This window comes from Petromyzon marinus, chromosome 78 (assembly GCF_048934315.1).
Source record: "Petromyzon marinus isolate PM22_M1 ecotype Great Lakes invasive population chromosome 78, UKy_Petmar_22M1.pri1.0, whole genome shotgun sequence".
Classification (NCBI taxonomy): Eukaryota; Metazoa; Chordata; class Hyperoartia; order Petromyzontiformes; family Petromyzontidae; genus Petromyzon; species Petromyzon marinus.
In genome coordinates, this window is record NC_133744.1 from 1,522,037 (window position 1) to 1,540,250 (window position 18,214).

Here is an 18,214-nt window from a genome sequence, read left to right on the forward strand (position 1 = left end):
TACACACCGCACCAGCTACTCATTTGAGGCTGAGTCGACCTAGGGGAGGCCCGGGACCGGTTCAGATAATCGTCACTTGGTGTTGGCCGTGAGCGGGAATCGAACCCGGGTCGCCAGGTTCATAGCGCAGCGCAGCGCTAACCACTACACTACCGCTCCTGACACCTGTACACACACCTGTACACACGCATGAATCTGTCCACACTAACCTGTACACACAAGAGTACACACACACCTGTACATACACTAAAATGTACACACACACCTGTACACTTATTAACATGGACACACAACAACACACACACACACCTTTACAAATACTTACATGTACACACAACAGCGTACACACACACTCACCTGTACACACACTCACATGTACACACACTCACATGTACACACTCTCACCTGTACACACAACAGTACACACACTCACCTGTACACTCACCTGTACACACAACAGTGCACACACACACACCTGTACACACACACACCTATACACACACCTGTAAACACACACTCACCTGTACACTCATCTGTACACACACCTGTACACACACACACCTGTACACACACACCTGTAAACACACACTCACCTGTACACACAACAGTACACACACACAATAGTGCACATACACACCTGTACACACAACAGTACACACACAAACCTGTACATACACACACCTGTACACACACTCACCTGTACACACAACAGTACACACACTCACCTGTACACACACACACACCTGTACACACACACACCTGTACACACACACACCTGTAAACACACACTCACCTGTACACACAACAGTACACACACACAATAGTGCACATACACACCTGTACACACAACAGTACACACACAAACCTGTACACACACACACCTGTACACACACTCACCTGTACACACAACAGTATACACACTCACCTGTACACACACTCACCTGTACACACACACACCTGTACACACACTCACCTGTATACACAACAGTACACACACTCACCTGTACACACAACAGTACACACACTCACCTGTACACACAACAGTATACACACACTCACCTGTACACTCACCTGTACAGACAACAGTATACAAACATTCACCTGTACACTCACCTGTACACACAACAGTGCACACACACACCTGTACACACACACACCTGTACACACACACCTGTAAGCACACACTCACCTGTAAACACACACTCACCTGTACACACAACAGTACACACACACAATAGTGCACATACACACCTGTACACACAACAGTACACACACACACACCTGTACACACAACAGTATACACACACACTCACCTGTACACACAACAGTACACACACACACTCACCTGTATACACAACAGTACACACACACACACTCACCTGTACACACAACAGTACACACACATTCTCACCTGTACACAACAGTACACACACTCACCTGTACACACAACAGTACACACACACCTGTACACACATCAGTACACACACACACACTCACCTGTACAGACAACAGTACACACACACACTCACCTGTACACACAACAGTATACACATCAGTACACACATCAGTACACACACCTGTACACACATCAGTACACACACCTGTACACACAACAGTACACACACCTGTACACACACACACCTGTACACACACACACCTGTACACACACACACATGTACACACACACATCAGTACACACATCAGTACACACAACAGTACACACAACAGTACACACACACACACACCTGTACACACACACACCTGTACACGCACACACATGTGTACACACACACATCAGTACACACAACAGTACACACACACACCTGTACACACACACACGTGTACACACACACACCTGTACACACAACAGTATACACACACGCACCTGTACACACACACCTGTACACACACACATGTGTACACACACACACCTGTACATACAACAGTACACACACACATGTACACACACATCAGTACACATACCTGTACACACAACAGTACACACACACACCTGTACACACACACACATGTACACGCACACACATCAGTACACACAACAGTACACACACCTGTACACACACACACCTGTACACACATCAGTACACACACCTGTACACACAACAGTACACACACCTGTACACACAACAGTACACACACACTTGTACACACACATCAGTACACACACCTGTACACACAACAGTACACACACCTGTACACACAACAGTACACACACCTGTACACACAACAGTACACACACCTGTACACACAACAGTACACACACACTTGTACACACACCTGTACACACAACAGTACACACACACACACACCTGTACACACAACAGTACACACACACACACTTGTACACACACCTGTACACACAACAGTACACACACACACACACGTGTACACACACCTGTACACACAACAGTACACACACATACTTGTACACACAACAGTACACACAACAGTACACACACACTTGTACACACACATCAGTACACACACCTGTACACACAACAGTACACACACCTGTACACACAACAGTACACACACCTGTACACACAACAGTACACACACTTGTACACACAACAGTACACACACTTGTACACACACCTGTACACACAACAGTACACACACACACACACTTGTACACACACCTGTACACACAACAGTACACACACACACACTTGTACACACACCTGTACACACAACAGTACACACACACACACTTGTACACACACCTGTACACACAACAGTACACACACACACACACACTTGTACACACACCTGTACACACAACAGTACACACACACACACACCTGTACACACACCTGTACACACAACAGTACACACACACACACACTTGTACACACAACAGTATACACACACGCACCTGTACACACACACCTGTACACACACACATGTGTACACACACACACCTGTACATACAACAGTACACACACACATGTACACACACATCAGTACACATACCTGTACACACAACAGTACACACACACACCTGTACACACACACACATGTACACACACACATCAGTACACACAACAGTACACACACCTGTACACACACACACCTGTACACACATCAGTACACACACCTGTACACACAACAGTACACACACCTGTACACACAACAGTACACACACACTTGTACACACACATCAGTACACACACCTGTACACACAACAGTACACACACCTGTACACACAACAGTACACACACCTGTACACACAACAGTACACACACACTTGTACACACACCTGTACACACAACAGTACACACACACACCTGTACACACAACAGTACACACACACACTTGTACACACACCTGTACACACAACAGTACACACACACACGTGTACACACACCTGTACACACAACAGTACACACACACATACTTGTACACACAACAGTACATACAACAGTACACACACACTTGTACACACACATCAGTACACACACCTGTACACACAACAGTACACACACCTGTACACACACCAGTACACACACCTGTACACACAACAGTACACACACTTGTACACACACCTGTACACACAACAGTACACACACACACACTTGTACACACACCTGTACACACAACAGTACACACACACACTTGTACACACACCTGTACACACAACAGTACACACACACACACTTGTACACACACTTGTACACACAACAGTACACACACACACACATCAGTACACACACCTGTACACACAACAGTACACACACCTGTACACACAACAGTACACACACACTTGTACACACACATCAGTACACACACCTGTACACACAACAGTACACACACCTGTACACACAACAGTACACACACCTGTACACACAACAGTACACACACACTTGTACACACACCTGTACACACAACAGTACACACACACACCTGTACACACAACAGTACACACACACACACACTTGTACACACACCTGTACACACAACAGTACACACACACACGTGTACACACACCTGTACACACAACAGTACACACACATACTTGTACACACAACAGTACACACAACAGTACACACACACACTTGTACACACACATCAGTACACACACCTGTACACACAACAGTACACACACCTGTACACACACCAGTACACACACCTGTACACACAACAGTACACACACTTGTACACACACCTGTACACACAACAGTACACACACACACACTTGTACACACACCTGTACACACAACAGTACACACACACACTTGTACACACACCTGTACACACAACAGTACACACACACACACTTGTACACACACTTGTACACACAACAGTACACACACACACACACTTGTACACACACCTGTACACACAACAGTACACACACCTGTACACACACCTGTACACACAACAGTACACACACACACCTGTACACACAACAGCACACACACACACCTGTACACACAACAGTACACACACACCTGTACACACAACAGTACACACACACACTTGTACACACACCTGTACACACAACAGTACACACACACACAAACTTGTACATATACAAAGGTAAAACAACAAAAAACCAAAGCTCCCCCGTACAGCCTGCAACAGACTCCCGGGGCAAGTGGCGCAGTTAGTAGCGAGTAGCAGGTGAGCACCACAGACACAGTCGCCATCAGCACCCTCGCCCGACCGCCTTTGTCTCCCTCTGCGGCGACGCTTACTCGTCACACAGGACACGCGACTTGTCCGAGGGGAGGCGGAGCGCACCTGTGGTAGGCCCAGGAGCAGGCTCAAACACCTCACACCTGTACACGTGTAATGCCACACAGGTAAAGCCGCAACTCCCCGCCCTCTCCCAGGTAGCTCGCGTGCGGCTGCTGGGGCAAGTGCGGCCGTGGCGGCTACCGGCACCACCACCGCTACCACCGGCACGCCACACACGTGACCAGGGAAGTCTCAGTTTAAGGCCGAGGGGACCTAGAGGAACTCACCTGTCGGACTGGGGGTCCCAGGTGGGTGACACGGGGTGGGGTGACACGGGGGGTGGGGAGACACGGGGGGGAGACTCAGATTCAGAGGGAGACACGGGGAGAGATTCAGGGGGAGACACGGGGAGAGACTCAGAGGGAGACTCAGATTCAGAGGGAGACACGGGGAGAGATTTAGGGGGAGACACGGGGAGAGATTTAGGGGGAGACACGGGGAGAGATTTAGGGGGAGACACGGGGAGACACGGGGAGAGATTTAGGGGGAGACTCAGATTCAGAGGGAGACACGGGGAGAGATTTAGGGGGAGACACGGGGAGAGATTTAGGGGGAGACACGGGGAGACACGGGGAGACACGGGGAGAGATTTAGGGGGAGACTCAGATTCAGAGGGAGACACGGGGAGAGATTTAGGGGGAGACACGGGGAGACACGGGGAGAGATTCAGGGGGAGACACGGGGAGACACGGGGAGAGATTCAGGGGGAGACTCAGATTCAGAGGGAGACACGGGGAGAGACTCAGAGGGAGACTCAGATTCAGAGGGAGACACGGGGAGAGATTCAGGGGGAGACACGGGGAGACACTCAGAGGGAGACTCAGATTCAGAGGGAGACACGGGGAGAGATTTAGGGGGAGACACGGGGAGACACTCAGAGGGAGACTCAGATTCAGAGGGAGACACGGGGAGAGATTCAGGGGGAGACACTCAGAGGGAGACACTCAGAGGGAGACTCAAGAGACAAAGGGAGACACGGGGAGAGACTCAGAGGGAGACACGGGGAGAGACTCAGAGGGAGACACGGGGGGGGGAGGGGAGGAGACACGGGGGGGAGGGGGGAGACTCAGTGGAAGAGACAGATGGAGACTTGGTGGGTGAGACAGAGACTTGGTGGGTGAGACAGAGACTTGGTGAGTGAGTTAGAGACTTGGTGAGTGAGACAGAGACTTGGTGGGTAAGACAGAGACTTGGTGGGTGAGACAGAGACTTGGTGGGTGAGACAGAGACTTGGTGGGTGAGACAGAGACTTGGTGGGTGAGACAGAGACTTGGTGGGTGAGACAGAGACTTGGTGGGTGAGACAGAGACTTGGTGAGTGAGACAGAGACTTGGTGGGTAAGACAGAGACTTGGTGAGTGAGACAGAGACTTGGTGGGTGAGACAGAGACTTGGTGGGTGAGACAGAGACTTGGTGAGTGAGACAGAGACTTGGTGGGTGAGACAGAGACTTGGTGGGTGAGACAGAGACTTGGTGGGTGAGACAGAAACTTGGTAGGTGAGACAGAGACTTGGTGGTGGGTGAGACAGAGACTTGGTGAGTGAGACAGAGACTTGGTGGTGGGTGAGACAGAGACTTGGTGGGTGAGACAGAGACTTGGTGGTGGGTGAGACAGAGACTTGGTGGGTGAGACAGAGACTTTGTGGTGGGTGAGACAGAGGGAGACTTGGTGAGTGAGACAGAGACTTGGTGAGTGAGACAGAGACTTGGTGGGTAAGACAGAGACTTGGTGGGTAAGACAGAGACTTGGTGAGTGAGACAGAGACTTGGTGGGTGAGACAGAGACTTGGTGGGTGAGACAGAGACTTGGTGGGTGAGACAGAGACTTGGTGGGTGAGACAGAGACGTGTTGAGTGAGACAGAGACTTGGTGAGTGAGACAGAGACTTGGTGAGTGAGACAGAGACTTGGTGGGTGAGACAGAGACTTGGTGGGTGAGACAGAGACTTGGTGGTGAGTGAGACAGAGACTTGGTGAGTGAGACAGAGACTTGGTGGTGAGTGAGACAGAGACTTGGTGGGTGAGACAGAGACTTGGTGAGTGAGACAGAGACTTGGTGGTGAGTGAGACAGAGACTTGGTGAGTGAGACAGAGACTTGGTGGGTGAGACAGAGACTTGGTGGTGAGTGAGACAGAGACTTGGTGAGTGAGACAGAGACTTGGTGGTGAGTGAGACAGAGACTTGGTGAGTGAGACAGAGACTTGGTGGGTGAGACAGAGACTTGGTGGTGGGTGAGACAGAGACTTGGTGAGTGAGACAGAGACTTGGTGGGTGAGACAGAGACTTGGTGAGTGAGACAGAGACTTGGTGGGTGAGACAGAGACTTGGTGGGTGAGACAGAGACTTGGTGAGTGAGACAGAGACTTGGTGGGTGAGACAGAGACTTGGTGAGTGAGACAGAGACTTGGTGAGTGAGACAGAGACTTGGTCAGTGAGACAGAGACTTGGTGTGTGAGACAGAGACTTGGTGGTGAGTGAGACAGAGACTTGGTGAGTGAGACAGAGACTTGGTGGGTAAGACAGAGACTTGGTGAGACAGAGACTTGGTGGTGGGTGAGACAGAGACTTGGTGGTGAGTGAGACAGAGACTTGGTGAGTGAGACAGAGACTTGGTGGGTGAGACAGAGGGAGACAGAGGGAGACAGAGACTTGGTGGGTGAGACAGAGACTTAGTGGGTGAGACAGAGGGAGACAGAGACTTGGTGAGTGAGACAGAGACTTGGTGGTGGGTGAGACAGAGGGAGACAAAGTGAGACAGAGACTTGGTGAGTGAGACAGAGACTTGGTGGGTGAGACAGAGGGAGACTTGGTGAGTGAGACAGAGACTTGGTGGGTGAGACAGAGGGAGACTTGGTGAGTGAGACAGAGACTTGGTGGGTGAGACAGAGACTTGGTGAGTGAGACAGAGACTTGGTGAGTGAGACAGAGACTTGGTGGTGGGTGAGACAGAGACTTGGTGAGTGAGACAGAGACTTGGTGGGTGAGACAGAGACTTGGTGAGTGAGACAGAGACTTGGTGAGTGAGACAGAGACTTGGTGAGTGAGACAGAGACTTGGTGGTGTGTGAGACAGAGACTTGGTGAGTGAGACAGAGACTTGGTGGGTGAGACAGAGACTTGGTGAGTGAGACAGAGACTTGGTGAGTGAGACAGAGACTTGGTGAGTGAGACAGAGACTTGGTGTGTGAGACAGAGACTTGGTGGTGAGTGAGACAGAGACTTGGTGGGTGAGACAGAGACTTGGTGGGTGAGACAGAGGGAGACAGAGGGAGACAGAGACTTGGTGGGTGAGACAGAGACTTAGTGGGTGAGACAGAGGGAGACAGAGACTTGGTGAGTGAGACAGAGACTAGGTGGGTGAGACAGAGGGAGACAGAGGGAGACAGAGACTTGGTGTGTGAGACAGAGACTTGGTGGGTGAGACAGAGACTTGGTGGTGGGTGAGACAGAGACTTGGTGAGTGAGACAGAGACTTGGTGGGTGAGACAGAGACTTGGTGAGTGAGACAGAGACTTGGTGAGTGAGACAGAGACTTGGTGGGTGAGACAGAGACTTGGTGGGTGAGACAGAGACTTGGTGGTGGGTGAGACAGAGACTTGGTGGGTGAGACAGAGACTTGGTGGGTGAGACAGAGACTTGGTGGGTGAGACAGAGACTTGGTGGGTGAGACAGAGACTAGGTGGGTGAGACAGAGACTTGGTGAGTGAGACAGAGACTTGGTGAGTGAGACAGAGACTTGGTGTGTGAGACAGAGCCTTGGTGGGTGAGACAGAGACTTGGTGGGTGAGACAGAGACTTGGTGGGTGAGACAGAGACTTGGTGAGTGAGACAGAGACTTGGTGGTGGGTGAGACAGAGACTTGGTGAGTGAGACAGAGACTTGGTGAGTGAGACAGAGACTTGGTGAGTGAGACAGAGACTAGGTGGGTGAGACAGAGGGAGACAGAGGGAGACAGAGTGAGACAGAGACTTGGTGTGTGAGACAGAGGGCGACAGAGGGAGACAGAGGGAGACAGAGACTTGGTGTGTGAGACAGAGGGAGACAGAGTGAGACAGAGACTTGGTGAGTGAGACAGAGGGAGACAGAGGGAGACAGAGACTTGGTGAGTGAGACAGAGACTTGGTGAGTGAGACAGAGACTTGGTGAGTGAGACAGAGACTAGGTGGGTGAGACAGAGGGAGACAGAGACTTGGTGGTGGGTGAGACAGAGGGAGACAGAGACTTGGTGGTGAGTGAGACAGAGACTTGGTGAGTGAGACAGAGACTTGGTGAGTGAGACAGAGACTTGGTGAGTGAGACAGAGACTAGGTGAGTGAGACAGAGACTTGGTGAGTGAGACAGAGACTTGGTGTGTGAGACAGAGACTTGGTGGGTGAGACAGAGACTTGGTGTGTGAGACAGAGACTTGGTGGGTGAGACAGAGACTTGGTGTGTGAGACAGAGACTAGGTGAGTGAGACAGAGACTTGGTGAGTGAGACAGAGACTTGGTGTGTGAGACAGAGACTTGGTGGGTGAGACAGAGACTTGGTGGGTGAGACAGAGACTAGGTGAGTGAGACAGAGACTTGGTGGGTGAGACAGAGACTTGGTGGGTGAGACAGAGACTTGGTGGTGGGTGAGACAGAGACTTGGTGAGTGAGACAGAGACTTGGTGTGTGAGACAGAGACTTGGTGGGTGAGACAGAGACTTGGTGGTGAGTGAGACAGAGACTTGGTGAGTGAGACAGAGACTTGGTGAGTGAGACAGAGACTTGGTGGGTGAGACAGAGACTTGGTGGTGAGTGAGACAGAGACTTGGTGGGTGAGACAGAGACTTGGTGAGAGACAGAGACTTGGTGGGTGAGACAGAGACTTGGTGGGTGAGACAGAGACTTGGTGGGTGAGACAGAGACTTGGTGGTGGGTGAGACAGAGACTTGGTGAGTGAGACAGAGACTTGGTGAGTGAGACAGAGACTTGGTGGGTGAGACAGAGACTTGGTGAGTGAGACAGAGACTTGGTGAGTGAGACAGAGACTTGGTGAGTGAGACAGAGACTTTGTGGTGGGTGAGACAGAGACTTGGTGGGTGAGACAGAGACTTTGTGGTGGGTGAGACAGAGACTTGGTGAGTGAGACAGAGACTTGGTGAGTGAGACAGAGACTTGGTGAGTGAGACAGAGACTTGGTGAGTGAGACAGAGACTTGGTGAGTGAGACAGAGACTTGGTGGGTGAGACAGAGACTTGGTGGGTGAGACAGAGACTTGGTGGGTAAGACAGAGACTTGGTGAGTGAGACAGAGACTTGGTGGGTAAGACAGAGACTTGGTGAGTGAGACAGAGACTTGGTGGGTAAGACAGAGACTTGGTGAGTGAGACAGAGACTTGGTGGGTAAGACAGAGACTTGGTGAGTGAGACAGAGACTTGGTGGGTGAGACAGAGACTTGGTGGTGGGTGAGACAGAGACTTGGTGAGTGAGACAGAGACTTGGTGAGTGAGACAGAGACTTGGTGGGTGAGACAGAGACTTTGTGGTGGGTGAGACAGAGACTTGGTGGGTGAGACAGAGACTTGGTGGTGGGTGAGACAGAGACTTGGTGGGTGAGACAGAGACTTGGTGAGTGAGACAGAGACTTGGTGGTGAGTGAGACAGAGACTTGGTGGGTGAGACAGAGACTTGGTGGTGGGTGAGACAGAGACTTGGTGGGTGAGACAGAGACTTGGTGGGTGAGACAGAGACTTGGTGAGTGAGACAGAGACTTGGTGGGTGAGACAGAGACTTGGTGGGTGAGACAGAGACTTGGTGAGTGAGACAGAGACTTGGTGGTGGGTGAGACAGAGACTTGGTGGGTGAGACAGAGACTTTGTGGTGGGTGAGACAGAGGGAGACTTGGTGAGTGAGACAGAGACTTGGTGAGTGAGACAGAGACTTGGTGGGTAAGACAGAGACTTGGTGGGTAAGACAGAGACTTGGTGAGTGAGACAGAGACTTGGTGGGTGAGACAGAGACTTGGTGGGTGAGACAGAGACTTGGTGGGTGAGACAGAGACTTGGTGGGTGAGACAGAGACTTGGTGGGTGAGACAGAGACTTGGTGGGTGAGACAGAGACGTGTTGAGTGAGACAGAGACTTGGTGAGTGAGACAGAGACTTGGTGAGTGAGACAGAGACTTGGTGGGTGAGACAGAGACTTGGTGGGTGAGACAGAGACTTGGTGGGTGAGACAGAGACTTGGTGAGTGAGACAGAGACTTGGTGAGTGAGACAGAGACTTGGTGGGTGAGACAGAGACTTGGTGGGTGAGACAGAGACTTGGTGAGACAGAGACTTGGTGGGTGAGACAGAGACTTGGTGGGTGAGACAGAGACTTGGTGAGTGAGACAGAGACTTGGTGGGTGAGACAGAGACTTGGTGGGTGAGACAGAGACTTGGTGGGTGAGACAGAGACTTGGTGGGTGAGACAGAGACTTGGTGGGTGAGACAGAGACTTGGTGAGACAGAGACTTGGTGGGTGAGACAGAGACTTGGTGGGTGAGACAGAGACTTGGTGAGTGAGACAGAGACTTGGTGGGTGAGACAGAGACTTGGTGGGTGAGACAGAGACTTGGTGGGTGAGACAGAGACTTGGTGAGTGAGACAGAGACTTTGTGGTGGGTGAGACAGAGACTTGGTGTGTGAGACAGAGACTTGGTGGTGGGTGAGACAGAGACTTGGTGAGTGAGACAGAGACTTGGTGAGTGAGACAGAGACTTGGTGGGTGAGACAGAGACTTGGTGGGTGAGACAGAGACTTGGTGGGTGAGACAGAGACTTGGTGAGTGAGACAGAGACTTTGTGGTGGGTGAGACAGAGACTTGGTGAGTGAGACAGAGACTTGGTGGGTGAGACAGAGACTTTGTGGTGGGTGAGACAGAGACTTGGTGGGTGAGACAGAGACTTGGTGGTGGGTGAGACAGAGACTTGGTGAGTGAGACAGAGACTTGGTGAGTGAGACAGAGACTTGGTGAGTGAGACAGAGACTTGGTGGGTGAGACAGAGACTTTGTGGTGGGTGAGACAGAGACTTGGTGGGTGAGACAGAGACTTGGTGAGTGAGACAGAGACTTGGTGGGTGAGACAGAGACTTGGTGGGTGAGACAGAGACTTGGTGGGTGAGACAGAGACTTGGTGGGTGAGACAGAGACGTGTTGAGTGAGACAGAGACTTGGTGAGTGAGACAGAGACTTGGTGAGTGAGACAGAGACTTGGTGGGTGAGACAGAGACTTGGTGAGTGAGACAGAGACTTGGTGTGTGAGACAGAGACTTGGTGTGTGAGACAGAGACTTGGTGGGTGAGACAGAGACTTGGTGGGTGAGACAGAGACTTGGTGTGTGAGACAGAGACTAGGTGGGTGAGACAGAGGGAGACAGAGGGAGACAGAGACTTGGTGGTGGGTGAGACAGAGACTTGGTGAGTGAGACAGAGACTTGGTGGGTGAGACAGAGACTTGGTGGGTGAGACAGAGACTTGGTGAGTGAGACAGAGACTTGGTGGTGGGTGAGACAGAGACTTGGTGAGTGAGACAGAGACTTGGTGAGTGAGACAGAGACTAGGTGGGTGAGACAGAGACTTGGTGAGTGAGACAGAGACTTGGTGGGTGAGACAGAGACTTGGTGAGTGAGACAGAGACTTGGTGAGTGAGACAGAGACTTGGTGAGTGAGACAGAGACTAGGTGGGTGAGACAGAGACTTGGTGTGTGAGACAGAGGGAGACAGAGGGAGACAGAGACTTGGTGGTGGGTGAGACAGAGGGAGACTTGATGGTGGTGGGGGGGGGGGACTTCAGACCCCAACCTGGGGCGCGGTGGAATGATGCTGCCATGACGTCACGAGCTGGGTGTGGCCGCGTGACGTCACGAGCAAGGTACGGGGGAGGGGGGTGCGTGACGGCACGAGAGGAGAGGAGGGGTTGTGTGGGTGATGACATCACGAGAGGAGTGTGTGTAAGGGTGACGTCACGAGATGGGGTTGTGTGGGGAAGATGTCACGACCTGGGGGTTGTGGCGGAAATGACGTCACGGCGTGGGGTTGTGTGGGGGGTGACGCCACGAGAGGGATTGTCGGAGATGACGTCATGGAGCGGAGTTGTGTGGGGGGTGACGCCACGAGAGGGATGTGGGAGATGACGTCATGGAGCGGGGTTGTGTGGAAGATGACGTCATGGAGCGGGGTTGTGTGCTATCATTACCAGATTTGTATGCAAATATTTAAATGTCACAAAGGGAATCTCCGTGAGTACGTTCACTGAGACTGCAGGAGGAGCCGGGGCCGTCCATAAATGACGTCACGCGATTTTGAGAACGATTTTTTTATCCCCCCCCCTTCGTCACATGACGTCACAAAAAGTCAGACCCCCCCCAATAAATATGACGTCACAAAGCTCTGCCCATCCCCCCCCCTCCCCCCAAAATAAAACACGTGCTTGAAATCGCTTTAAACTATTGTTGTCAATGTAGTGCGTGTTTAATGTGGCGCTGCACTCTGATGTTGTAGGAGAAAACATTTATTAGAATCAGAATCAGAAAGGGTTTTATTCGCCATGTAAGTTCACACCGGCACGGAATTTACTTTGGCAGGATGGTGCATACATTCAACATATAGGAATCTAAAATCTTAAATAAGTTTTAAACAAGTCTTACTATAATAATAAGGCTTAAAAGTCTAACTAACACCAAGGGGCTGAAGTATATAACATTAAATAAATATCGAATATAAAATAGCTTTAAGATATAATTTAAAAATAAAAAAATACAAATAGGTTAGCATAGTTAATATCGGCAAGGTGTCGTTATGTAGATAAAATGTTAAAATCAGTGTAAGCCCTTGGCCTTGTTTAACAGGCCAGCCGCAGATGGGAAGAAACTGTCTTTATGGCGTGAGGTTTTGGTCCTGACGGACCGAAGCCTTCTGCCGGAGGGGAGTAGCTGAAACAGAGAGTGTCCAGGGTGGGAGAAATCGGCCATAATCTATTTAATTAAGTTAGAACGCGTTGTGTCTATATTTATTTATAAAGTTGCGCATCTTGACGTGACGTCACATTTCTCAACCCTCCCACCCACCACCACCTCGTCACACATCGTCACAAATGTCTGACCCCCACCCACCCCCCACCCCCACCCCCCCGAGGTGCGTGACGTCATTTATGGACGACCCCTTACGAGCAGTAAATAATTTTATTTGTAAACAACAAACGAATTCATTCTTTGGGGTAAGGCTACGTGACACAATTTTCGCCCCGGGGTAGTAAAGTGTTATTTTATTTCGATTTGAAGCTTTCGTGACTGCAAGGATTCATCTTCTTTGGTTCTTTCGGTAAAGTCACCACCACGTAGAATGAGAATACAATAATAAATTGATAAAATAAAATAACGCATTAATATTAACACAATAAGATTCCACACATCCTTAAGATCATTCAACAGACTCCGGGATAAGAAGGCTCAACTAATCGAGTCTCTCACCTTTCTGAAGTGATGCCGCGACTCTAAGATAATACCAACCGCATTTACACTAACCTCTGCTGTTGCAACTTCTCTCAATGCAATACGAATTCTAGCTAGAACTAGCTTCGCTCTTATACAAGCTAATCACTCAGCTATTTCAATGCTAAATTCTATGCTAATTCCTTTGTCAAGGGGTGCCTCTGCGGATGTGTATGCTTTAACTTTTAACATAGCCATTTCTGTGACCAGTCACAAGCTAATCACTCACCCATTTCAATGCTAAATTATATAGCTAATTCCTTTGTCAAGGCGCTTTGTTTCTTCTCACACAGCTTAAAGGTCGTGATCTGAACGTGGCTTTTTTCACTCCAGCGCTGTCCTACCAGACAGTCTCGTCCCTTCACCTGATGAAGGCCGCTTGTGTTGTGGCCGAAACGTCGTGAGAATATTATTGTGTTATTTTATTTTATCAATTTATTATTTTATTCTCATTCTACGTGGTGGTGACTTTACCGAAAGAACCAAAGAAGATTTTTATTTTATTATTCATATTCTTAGCTCTTTCGGTAAAGTCACGTTGGAAGGGAAACAATAAAATAATAATAATAAAAAATATATTAAACAATTTTAAAAACAATTCTCACGACGTTTCGACCATAACACAAACGGCCTAAAAAGTATAAAAAATGGCTATTGTGGGGGGGCTAGTGGCCCCCCCTCCGACTCACTCCTCATTAGGTGGGGGCCGATCCCCCCCCCCTCCCTCACCACGAGCTGGGGGGGGGGCGCCACTTCCAATTGGTGGGGGGCTCATGCTCCCCCCCACCCGTCCCAGCGTCCTCTCTGACCGGCTGAGCTCTCTAGGGGGCTGATTACGCACCGCGTGCCCCCCCCCCCCCCGATGCGTCCTCACCGCGTGGATGACGTAATTGTTTCACTCGCAGCTGTGTGGGGGTTAATTAATTATTAATAATATTAATTAATAATATCAATTATTGATATTAATTAATAATATTAATAATTAATAACAATTAATAATAATTAGTAATAATTAATAATTTCCACTAAGCCGTTGTGTCGTCGACAAGGCGAACGCTCCCGCGAGGTCCGGATATTAATAAATAAATCGGCGCTCACACGGCCCACAAACACCACCCACCCACCCACTCACCCACCCACTCACCCACCCACTCACCCACCCACCCACTCACCCACCCACTCACCCACCCACCCACCCACTCACCCACCCACTCACCCACCCACTCACTCACCCACCCACCCACTCACTCACCCACCCACTCACCCACCCACTCACCCACCCACCCACTCACCCACTCACCCACCCACTCACCCACCCACTCACCCACTCACCCACCCACTCACCCACCCACTCACCCACTCACCCACCCACTCACGTGTGTCTCACCGTTAACACTGTGGTGAGACACACACAGACACACGTGACACCCACGTGTCTCTCACCGTTAACACTGTGATGCACAGACACACGTGACACCCACGTGTCTCACTGTTAACACTGTGATGCACAGACACACGTGACACCCACGTGTCTCTCACCGTTAACACTGTGATGCACAGACACACGTGACACCCACGTGTCTCTCACCGTTAACACTGTGATGCACAGACACACGTGACACTCACGCGTGTCTCACTGTTAACACTGTGATGCACAGACACACGTGACACCCACGTGTCTCACTGTTAACACTGTGATGCACAGACACACGTGACACCCACGTGTCTCACCGTTAACACTGTGATGCACAGACACACGTGACACCCACGTGTGTCTCACCGTTAACACTGTGATGCACAGACACACGTGACACCCACGTGTCTCTCACCGTTAACACTGTGATGCACAGACACACGTGACACCCACGTATGTCTCACCGTTAACACTGTGATGCACAGACACACGTGACACCCACGTATGTCTCACTGTTAGCACTGTGATGCACAGACACACGTGACACCCACGTGTCTCTCACCGTTAACACTGTGATGCACAGACACACGTGACACCCACGTGTCTCACTGTTAGCACTGTGATGCACAGACACACGTGACACCCACGTGTCTCACCATTAACACTGTGATGCACAGACACACGTGACACCCACGTGTCTCACCGTTAACACTGTGATGCACAGACACACGTGACACCCACGTGTCTCTCACCGTTAACACTGTGATGAGACACACACAGACACACGTGACACTCACGTGTCTCACCGTGAACACTGTGGTGAGACACAGACACACGTGACACCCACGTGTGTCTCACCGTTAACACTGTGGTGCACAGACACACGTGACACCCACGTGTCTCTCACCGTTAACACTGTGATGCACAGACACACGTGACACCCACGTGTCTCACTGTTAACACTGTGATGCACAGACACACGTGACACCCACGTGTCTCTCACCGTTAACACTGTGATGCACAGACACACGTGACACCCACGTGTCTCACCGTTAACACTGTGATGCACAGACACACGTGACACCCACGTGTCTCTCACCGTTAACACTGTGGTGAGACACACAGACACACGTGACACCCACGTGTCTCTCACCGTTAACACTGTGATGCACAGACACACGTGACACCCACGTGTCTCTCACCGTTAACACTGTGATGCTCCCATAGACACTAGTGACACTCACGTGTGTGTCTCACCGTTAACACTGTGATGCACAGACACACGTGACACCCACGTGTCTCACTGTTAACACTGTGATGCACAGACACACGTGACACTCACGTCTCTCACCGTTAACACTGTGATGCTCCCATAGACACTAGTGACACTCACGTGTCTCTCACCGTTAACACTGTGATGCACAGACACACGTGACACCCACGTGTCTCACTGTTAACACTGTGATGCACAGACACACGTGACACTCACGTCTCTCACCGTTAACACTGTGATGCTCCCATAGACACTAGTGACACCCACGTGTCTCTCACCGTTAACACTGTGATGCACAGACACACGTGACACCCACGTGTCTCTCACCGTTAACACTGTGATGCACAGACACACGTGACACCCACGTGTCTCTCACCGTTAACACTGTGATGCACAGACACACGTGACACTCACGTGTGTCTCACCGTTAACACTGTGATGCACAGACACACGTGACACCCACGTGTCTCTCACCGTTAACACTGTGATGCACAGACACACGTGACACCCACGTGTCTCTCACCGTTAACACTGTGATGCACAGACACACGTGACACCCACGTGTCTCTCACCGTTAACACTGTGATGCACAGACACACGTGACACCCACGTGTCTCTCACCGTTAGCACTGTGATGCACAGACACACGTGACACCCACGTGTCTCTCACCGTTAACACTGTGATGCACAGACACACGTGACACCCACGTGTCTCTCACCGTTAACACTGTGATGCACAGACACACGTGACACCCACGTGTCTCTCACCGTTAACACTGTGATGCACAGACACACGTGACACCCACGTGTCTCTCACCGTTAGCACTGTGATGCTCCCATAGACACACGCCGGCACGGCCCACCGTTGATATTTTAATATGAGCGTGCGTCACACCCACACCGATTTATAGTCGCCCACGCATCATCATACGCCGATCGCTGTCCCACCGCTCTTCACACGCACACACACGCACCACGCGTCACAACGTCAGCCTGTGCTAAGATTTATTTCCCGGAGCGAATAGGGGACCCCCCCCCCCCCCCCCACCCGGTGTTCATGGCCCCCCTCCAGTCAGCACCGTTCGGACAGCTCCCAACCTCCCGTCACCTGGCCCTCGCAGACAGACTGCGACTATCCCCCAGGCTCGAGCTGACTACGAGCTGGGCTGAGTTGGTTTCCCCGCTCCCCCCGGGGACCTAGTCGCCTCTTCAGCTGCACGACGGAGGGCTGGGGAAGATGCTCGCCTCGGGGGGACTTTTTCCTGGCCGAGCGTTT

The 18,214-nt window shown here is 50.8% G+C and overlaps 1 protein-coding gene across 4 annotated transcripts in view; it reads right to left on the bottom strand.

Moving 5' to 3' along the window:
- LOC116957600 (tetratricopeptide repeat protein 39A-like) overlaps positions 1 to 5,764 on the bottom strand; it is a 98,962-nt gene extending 93,198 nt beyond the window's left edge. For 2 of the 4 annotated variants that reach the window (XM_076056784.1, XM_076056780.1), the window contains exon 1: positions 4,716 to 4,948. The gene's annotated coding sequence lies outside the window, so the exon portion shown is untranslated. Of the gene's footprint in view, positions 1 to 4,715; positions 4,949 to 4,985 lie in introns of those variants that run through there. The other 2 variants (XM_076056782.1, XM_076056781.1) reach the window with 2 other exon arrangements.
- Between the last annotated feature and the right edge of the window lie 12,450 nt (positions 5,765 to 18,214).